At 37.4% G+C, this 9,362-nt stretch overlaps 1 non-coding gene across 1 annotated transcript; it reads right to left on the bottom strand.

Annotated features, from left to right (window-relative positions):
* Window positions 1–244: 244 nt before the first annotated feature.
* LOC122030620 lies at window positions 245–350 on the bottom strand. Its single transcript, XR_006125496.1, has one exon. It is a non-coding gene; the product is annotated as a small nucleolar RNA R71 (small nucleolar RNA).
* Between the last annotated feature and the right edge of the window lie 9,012 nt (window positions 351–9,362).

Below are 9,362 nucleotides of genomic sequence, written 5' to 3'. Positions count from 1 at the left end.
TCACAAATTTGGAGGAAAAGTATCAGAAAGTCCTTATCTGCACCTTGAGACATTTCTAGAGCTTTGTGATATGGTGAACTGTGAGGTGTCTCAGCGGATGTAGTTCGATTGATGACATTTTCTTTCAGTATCAAGGATAAAACAAGAACTTGGTTGTATTCTCTCCGTCCTCAAAGCATCACAAGTTGGGAACAATTGGAGAAGCAATTTCTAAATCATTTTTTCCCTCCAAGCAAAACAATTTATATGAGGAATTACATCACAAATTTTTCTCAAGCATATGGAGAATCATTATTTGAAGTATGGGACAGATTCAAGAGTCTACAAAGACAGTGTCCTCATCATGGTCTGAAAAAATGGCTTACCCTGCACATATGCTATAGAGGAATTTCTTTCTCAGATAAGTGTTTGTTAGATTCATCAGCTGGAGGTTCTTTTATGGACAGGAGTGTAGACGAAGCATATACATTGATTGATCAAGTAGCATTGAACCTCCATGAATGGTCAAGCAAAGGTTGGATGGAATCTCCCTCAGAAATTCAAGAAGTACAAGCCATATATACAAGAGACTCTGTCAAACAAAATGCAGTTCAACCACCCAAGAATGTTGAAATTCACAAGTCACAGAACGAGGAGTTTAAACATTTGGGGGAAAAGATTAATAGCATAGTTTCAAAATGGCTCAAGGAAGACCTCCCTCCTACACAAACAGGATCTAGTGTAAATGATAATGATATTAAGTTGAGAAATGGAAAGAATCATGAAGAACTTATGAAGAAAGATTTGTTTAGAATTGAGGAGAAGAACAATAAAAGACCTCAAGAACTCAGTTCCATTACTCCAAGAAGTTCCCACAGGCCACAAGTACCTTTTCCTCAACGGTTGATGACACCAACACTAGAAAAGCAAGTTGGACCTCCTTCGCAAGTTCAAAGGGAATATGGGAAAAAGGAAGTACCTTTCCCAAGACCTTCACTAAAGGTTCCTTTTCCACAAAGGCAAATGAGGGTCAATGAAGACGAAGACTTTGACAAATTCTGTGACACTAATATGGTTGAGTGTAGATTTTTAGATGTATATGAAGATGAAGACTCTTCAGATGAGGATTATGATGATAATGCAGTGGATAACAAGTCTTCAGATCTACCTTCTGGGTTTATAGGGTATTATGATGAAATTGAATTTTCAGATGATGAATGTGATGTGGTAGATCAACTTAAAACTGTAAATGAAGTTAGTGATCCTCCTTTAGATGATTCTCCCACTGAGGATATAGATGTTGATTTATTTTTTGATTCTTATGTTGATGATGATGTTATAAAAGGAAGTGTAGGGAGCTGTGTTGTGGAAGCAGCATCTCAAGAATCACCTCCTTTATCCACACAACCTTCCGAGATTATGATAGTTGCAAGGATTGAACATGTTGTGGATGAATGTGTAGGGACTTGTACAATAGAAGCAAAGCCCCAAGAATCACTACTCTTACTTGCACCACCACCTGAGCCAGAGCTAGAGCCAATACAAGATTCAGAAGTCACATTCACATGTTTAAAACTTTCAGGTATCTCTCAACAATGCAAGGTTAGTATTTCTAGTGATCTTTTGGAAGATTTTATAGAGGTACCTATAATTGATTTTGTTGGATGTGATTCAATTTTTGATACATATTCAGTTCATACTAATACGGTTCTAGTTCCTTCTTATATTACATGCTTGTGGGAGGTTTGCCTTTCTTTTGGGTGTGTAGGTTTTCAAGAGGCCTATAGTTGGAAGCTCAGACTGAATTGTCTTAGACCACTTGAAAGAACTTTAAAGAAGATGAAGATGGAGAGAGTTATACTTTACTCTGTAGCTCCTTTGATGAAAGCTCTCTCCACAATAAGAGCCCTTGGTAGGAGGGTGTTGAAATATCTTACCCCTCCTAGAGCGAGATTTCAATGAATCTAATGAGGATTCAAAGATTAGGAGGAGGGCAACTACATGATGGAGAAGTTCATGACATGGATATTTGGCACGTATCATTTGGTAACTTCTCTTACTTTTTATCTCCTCCACATTGTTTTTAGTTTTCATTGGGACAATGAAAAGTTTAAGTCTAGGGGGATGCATTAGATGCATTTGGTTGGATTTGCTCATTTCTTTTTTGCCTAATAAAATTTGCTAGTTGCATCATTCATCACATCATGATTGTTTGTCCTTATTGCAAAATACTAGCACGTTTATTCTAGATTTCATGTCATTTATTGTTTGTCCCTTGATGTTCCGTCCATCTCCAGAGCAAGGAGGCATCTCCAAGACATCAGAAAGTCCGGCAAGCATCTCTTTTTCCCCTTCTTCTCACATCAAGGGTTGTAAGTATGCTTTACTTCATGTTTTGGAGTTGTTCTTCCCTCGTAATGGAGTAGATCTCCTCTTCTGGGATTAGGGAGTATTTGTAATGTGATGGAGATGATATGTAGATTCGCCACATTTCTATTTAATGACATGTTATTGCCTTGTTCCTGCATTGTGTGCGTGACATCACTACAAGAATTTCTGGATTTAACCACACCTAATAGACAACAGTTTTTCAAGAAATTATTGTCTTTTTTCCATTTAACAACAGTTTTATTGAAAACTGTTGTTGTTCACCATAATGTTTTTTAAATAACAACAGTTTTTCAAAAAACTGTTGTCTAATGTGTGTCAAAGACAACAGTTTTAAAAAACTATTGTCTTTTAGTGTTGCTTATGTGATAATATACAACAATTTTATTAAACTGTTGTCTATTGAATGTTGTTGAATCCTAAAAACACAATAATTTTTTTAACTTCATGAAAAAAAAACCTAAAACCCACTTCTCAATTCTTTCCATTCGAGCCCTAGGTTTTTCCGTCGCCGAGTCCTCCCTCTCCTCTCTCACGCGACGCCGACACTGCCGAGCTCTCCCTTCCTTCGCAAAGCCGTCATCGCCTTGGCTAGAGGACAGATCGACAATGCCATTGATCGAGGGAGTGCGTAGGGTCCCTGTGTTCCGATTTCCCCTGGATCGTCGCCGACGTCTGAGGTATAGCCGTGCCCTAATTTTTGTTCTGGTGCCATGGGATCAAGCTAGAGCCATCCGATCGCCGGCCATCCCTTCGACACTGTCAAGGTTGGTCCCTTCGCTGCTTCCGCTTTATGTATTCTTTTCTTAAATTCTTCTTTAGGGTTTCCCCTCCAGTTTTGCTCCTTTTCCCTCTTTCCATTGGTGTTGGAGTGTATACTGAAAGCCTAAGCTTTTGTAAACATTTATTTTGAATAAATAATCACATTTGGTCAATTTATCTACATTTGTTCAATTAATTTATATTGTAGATAACATAGTATGTGGCGTCACATACAGAAGATGATGTTATCAGTACCTTATAAATTATAAACAGTAGCTCATGACCAAAATGGAAAGCAACAAACCATTGGAAGGTCATAGTGTAATTAGGAATTAGTTTATCTTAACTATATAATTACACTAGTATAATTAGAGTGTATTGAGTAGGATCATTAGAGGTCGTTTCTTTTATACTGACTTTATAAAGGAACAAAGACCTCAGTTATTATGGAAGTGCGTGCTCTTAATCATAATATAATAACAAGCACATATATTTGATATTTATTTCTTTAATTTATCAATGGGTGAGATTTAGTTCGATAAATCAATAAGCCCGATAAGTTGGGAAATGATATCACTTATAGTGTGTGTTGTTGATTATAGAAGGAAACTGTGTCCTAGTAATCTATGTTGATAATGTCCCCAAGAAGAGCTCATAAGGATTGTCATGTTAAACCCTGCAGGTGGACTCAGTCCAACATGACAATAAGGTTGAGTAGTACTATTCTTGGACTAAGATATTAATTAAATGAGTTGTTAGTAACTCACTTAATTAGTGAACATTCGACATCTTAAACATAGGGAGACTAACACACTCATAATAAGAAGGAGTCCAAAAATGTAATTTAGGATTGGTGCGGTAGTTTAATAATAGTTCTCTAGTGGAATGAATTATTATTGATAAAATTAAGTTGTGTGTTCGGGGCGAACATGAGATGCTTAATTTTATCGGGAGACCAAAACCAATTCCTCCTCTCGGTCCCTATTGTAGCCTCTTATTTATAGAGTACTATACCCACCTATACCCACATTCATACCCATGGTGTAGGGGCTAGCCAAGCTAGCTTGTGGATCAAGCTAGGGCCGACCAAACCATTGGTCCATGAGTGGTCGGCCCTAGCTTGAACCCAAGCTTAGGTGGCCGACCCTATTAAATTTAAAAAGAATTTTAATTTTAAAATTTTCTTATGTGGAAGATATAATTTATTGGAGAGATTAAAAATTAAAATATCTCTTTTATAAGTTTCTACAAAAGATTAAAGAGAGAGATTAAATCTCTTTCCTTATTTGTAGATTGGAAAGATATTTTATTTTTCTTCTTTGTAAATTATTCACATGTTGAAAAATTAAAATTATAGAAATTTCTTTTTATCAACCATGAAGGGATTTTAAAGGGAAATTATATTTTTTAAAATTTTTGAAGACAAATAAGGAATTTTTAATTGTTGATTGAAAATTGTCTTGTTTGCTCTCCCATGAGGTGGCCGACCATGATATGTTTAATTGGGAAATTTTATTTTATTTTTATTAATTAATTCATGTCAAGTAAAGTTAAGGAAATTTTATTGTAATTAAATTTCCTTATTTGCCAAAGCTAAGGATTATAAAAGAGGGGGTTTTGGGAGCCTTCAAGGTGAACAACCTATATTATTTTCTCCCTCTTTTCTTCCTTGGTGTGGCCGGCCACTTCCCTTTCTCTTCTCTCCATCCTTTGTGGCCGAAACTTTCTTCCCTCTTGGAGATCAAGTGGTGGCCGGATTCTAGCTTGGAGAAGAAGGAGAGAAAGCTTGCATCCCTTGGAGCATTGGTGGTGTTTTCTCTTCATCCTTGGAGGTGCTCTTGTTGTGGCCGAACCTTGCAAGGAGGAGAAGAAGGTGCTTTGGTGGTTTCTCATCTCGGAAGATCGTTGCCCACACAACGTCCGAGGTTAGAAGAGGAATACGGTAGAAGACCTAGAGGTTTTTGCTTGCAAAAGAAAAGGTATACTAGTATTTTATTTCTGCATCATACTAGTTTTATCTTCATGTAAAAAATACCAAATACAAGAGGCATACGATTCTAGTATTTCGAATTTATTTTCGATGTTGTGTTCTTTGTTTTTCTTTTCCTTGTGATTTGATTGTTCTTTTTGGTTGACCTAAAGTTATTTAAGGAAATTAAATATTAACTTTCCTTAAAAGGCTTTGTCTAGGCGGTGGTGGTTGTTCCCATATCCAAGAAGGCCATATGCCTCGCCATGCAGTCCTGTAAGCCAATTTTGGAAATTAATATTTAATGGAATTAATAACCTAGGTGATTTGGATCAAACGTGTTAAGTTCCGCAGGAGATCCAATTCTAAACCTAAAAGAACAAATAGATTAAATTTTGGATCAAACGTGTTAAATTCAGTAGGCGATCCAAGTTTAATTTAAAAGAACACATGGTAGCTAGGAAAAGGTTCAGATCTTTGTATAAAATTTTTGTACAGTGGAACCATTAGGTTTTCCGAGTAGCAACCAACAATTGGTATCAGAGCTAGGGTTTTGCCTCTGTGTATTTGGTATTAGTTTAATTATGCACATGTCATACATAATTTAGGCAGGTTAATAGTAGGATGTGCTAACTTTGTAGATGCATGATCCAACTATTATGGCTTATAGTTTTTATGTGTGTGATTGGACCCTTGGACATGTCAAGAGCATTTATTGTGTGTGCATGATTGTATTATAAAATACAGCAGGAGCTGTATTTAGTTTTATTAGGATTTTATTTTTTGATCTAGTTACATGTACATTCCTTTTATGGAATATAGGATTGATGGATGTAAATTTTATTTTATGTTCGATCTAGTTTACATGTACATTCCTTCGAGGAATATAGGATTGAAAAATGTAAAATTCTATTTATGTCGCGGATCGAATCTTGCAAGGCGTGGAACTTTTTGAGGACCAGAGGCGCAACGGAACAAGGAGCAAGATGGATGCGACATCTAGACCCGGTGGCGGTGGCCAAAGATGGCAGCAGCTAGGGTTGGCGACACATGGAGGACAGCAATAGATAAAAGCCATAATAGTTGAAAATTAGTTTTTCTATTTATTGTTTTTTATGCTGTGACTGTGTGTGCTTGTTAGTATACATGTTAAGTAGGCTAGCATAGTCAAAATTCCTCATTTTTAAATAACTAAGTGGGAGAGGGATTTTAAATAAATTCCACGATCTCTATTACTGGTTTGTAAGTGATGCAGACAAGCTTGCGCGTTGGCTCTGAGTGCCTTCCTCCATATCAGATGAGCTTGTTTGTGGATCACTAGAACAAACTTCCATTTTGGATGACTATAAGAAGTTAATAAAGAGCGTGTGATCTTCCCCATCGGAAGGGGCACAATCTTATTAATGGACTTAGTGTCAAGTAATGGTATACACTTAGGCACGTCTAATAGTATCCTCCCCATTGGAGTCACTGCTATTATTCGTGTGACCAAAGGAAACCAACTATTAATTTTATTTGTCAAAAAGTTAGGTTGACAAGATAATAAAATTAATGGGTTAAACCCTCCTTTTACAAATGTTGAATTTGTATACGTACACACTATCGTGGCATACAAAATTCTCGGTGTTTTGAGGTGTTGGTTAATTTAAAATAGTACTATTTGAGGAATCAATATTATTCTAAATTTAGAGTTCTGACCAAAAGTTATTTGTGATTCTTAGGATGACTTTCAACCCACTGGCTATCATACTAAAAGAGAACAGACTTACTGGTGCTAACTACATAGATTGGAAAAGGAACCTGGACATTGTTCTTACTGCTGAAAGCTATAAGTTTGTACTGACTGAACCTTGCCCTGATACACCCAATGGTGAATCTACCCAAGAGGAGATTGAATATCATAGGAAATGGGTAAAAGCAGATGAGATGGCGCGGTGTTACATTTTGGCTTCAATGTCAAATGTATTGCAACATCAGCATCAAGATTTACCAACAACCTATGATATTATGAATAATCTCAAGGAACTCTTTGGTCACCAGGATCAGGCCTCTAGGCAAGAAGCCATGAGAAAGATAATGACAGCCACCATGCAAGAGGGTACTCCCGTGAGGGATCATATCCTAAAGATGTTGGCTTATCTAAATGAAATACAAATCCTTGGAGGAGAAATTGATGGGGAAACCCAGATCAATATGATCCTCCAAACACTACCTAGAAGTTTTGAGCAATTCCGCCTGAATTACAATATGAATAAAAGGGTATATTCATTGGTGGAACTACTGACAGAACTTCAGGCAGCAGAAGGTTTGTTCCGTCATAATTCTCATATTCACTATGCTGAAAATGGTTCTACTTCTAAACCGAAAGGAAAGAAGAAGAAGAAACAAGTTAGCTCAGCAAAGAAGGTGAATAAATCTCAGAGTACAGGACCTAAAGCTGGAGTGAAGAAGCCGAAGGGCAAGTGCTTCATCTGCAAGCAGTCAGGGCATTGGAAGGCGGACTGTCCCCGTAGGAATCAGAACAACAAAGGTATATCTCATGCTCTAGTTGTTGAAACATGTTTAGCAATGTTATCTACAAGCACCTGGTGTGTAGATACGGGAGCCACTGATCATGTCTGCAATTCCTTGCAGGGGTTCCAGGAAACTCGACGACTAACTGAAGGAGAGATTACAGTCTACATGGGCAATGCTACTAAGGTGGCGGCTGTTGCAGTGGGAGACGTCTACTTATCTTTTAATAGGAATAGAAATTTGGTTTTAAGAAATTGTCTTTATGTACCCAGTTTTAGAAAGAATTTAATTTCAGTTTCTAAGTTGTTTTTGGATGGATATTCAGTTTCCTTTAGTAACGATGTGGTCATTAAGAGAAATAAAGTGATTATCTGTTCTGGTGCATTGGTTGGCAATTTATATACTTTAAATCTAATTTCTCCCACAAAGTAAAATATGGAAATTAATAACACATCTTCTAACTCAATTAAGAGAAAAGAACCTTCGGAAATGAACCATGCATATCTTTGGCATCTAAGGCTTGGTCATATTAACTTAAATAGGATTCAAAGGCTTATAGACGATGGGCTCTTGGGTTCATTAGAGTTGGAAAATTTTCCAACCTGTGAATCTTGCTTGGAAGGTAAAATGACCAAGAGGCCTTTTAAGGCCAAGGGGTATAGAGGCAAAGAAGTGTTAGAATTGGTTCATTCTGATTTGTGTGATCCTATGTCTATCCAGACGAGAGGTGGTTTTGAATATTTTGTCTCTTTTATAGACAATTATTCAAGATACAGATACATTTACCTAATGCGCCGCAAGTCCGAATGCTTTGATAAGTTCAAAGAGTACAAGGCTGATGTGGAGAATCAACTAGGTAAAAGTATCAAAACACTACGGTCTGATCGTGGTGGCGAATACCTCTTAGGAGAGTTTAGGAATTACTTATCAGAGGTCAGGATTCAATCTCAATTGTCCGCACCTGGTACACCCCAACAGAATGGTGTGGCAGAACGAAGGAATATGACTCTTCTGGAGATGATTAGATCGATGATGAGTTATTCAGAATTACCAAATTCATTTTGGGGATACGCTCTGGAAACGACAATGCACATTCTGAACTTAGTACCTTCTAAATCAGTATCTTCTACTCCCACAGAATTGTGGAATGGGAGAAAACCCAGTCTAAGACATATTCGAATTTGGGATAGTCCAGCACATGTGCTGATATGTTAGAATCTCGTACAGAAGTCCGTGTGTTTGTGGGTTATCCCAGAGGAACGAAAGGTGGTTTATTTTATAGTCCTAAAGACTAGAAGGTCATTGTTAGCACCAATGCCCAATTTTTAGAAGAAGACTATATAATGGATCACAAGCCCAGTAGCAAAGTTGTTTTAAAAGAACTTAGAGAGGACACGTCTACTTCAGTACCAACAGTACAAAATGAAGTACCACAAGAGACTGCAACACGTGTCACACATGATACACAACCACAGACGGTGCCTCGTCGTAGTGGGAGGGTTATGAGAGAACCTGAGAGATTCATGTTTTTGGGAGAGTCTTCGGACTTGATCCCGGGTAAACATGAACCTGATCCCCGAACATATGACGAAGCACTCCAAGATATAGATGCAACATCTTGGCAAAAGGCAATGAATTCTGAAATAGAGTCTATGTACTCTAATAAGGTCTGAGAGCTTGTAGAACCACCTGATGGTGTAAAAGCCGTTGGATGCAAGTGAATCTACAAAAGGAAAAGAGGGACAGACGG

The sequence above is a fragment of the Zingiber officinale genome, chromosome 10B, assembly GCF_018446385.1.
Source record: "Zingiber officinale cultivar Zhangliang chromosome 10B, Zo_v1.1, whole genome shotgun sequence".
Classification (NCBI taxonomy): domain Eukaryota; kingdom Viridiplantae; phylum Streptophyta; class Magnoliopsida; order Zingiberales; family Zingiberaceae; genus Zingiber; species Zingiber officinale.
This window is presented reverse-complemented; position numbering and strand designations above follow the sequence as displayed.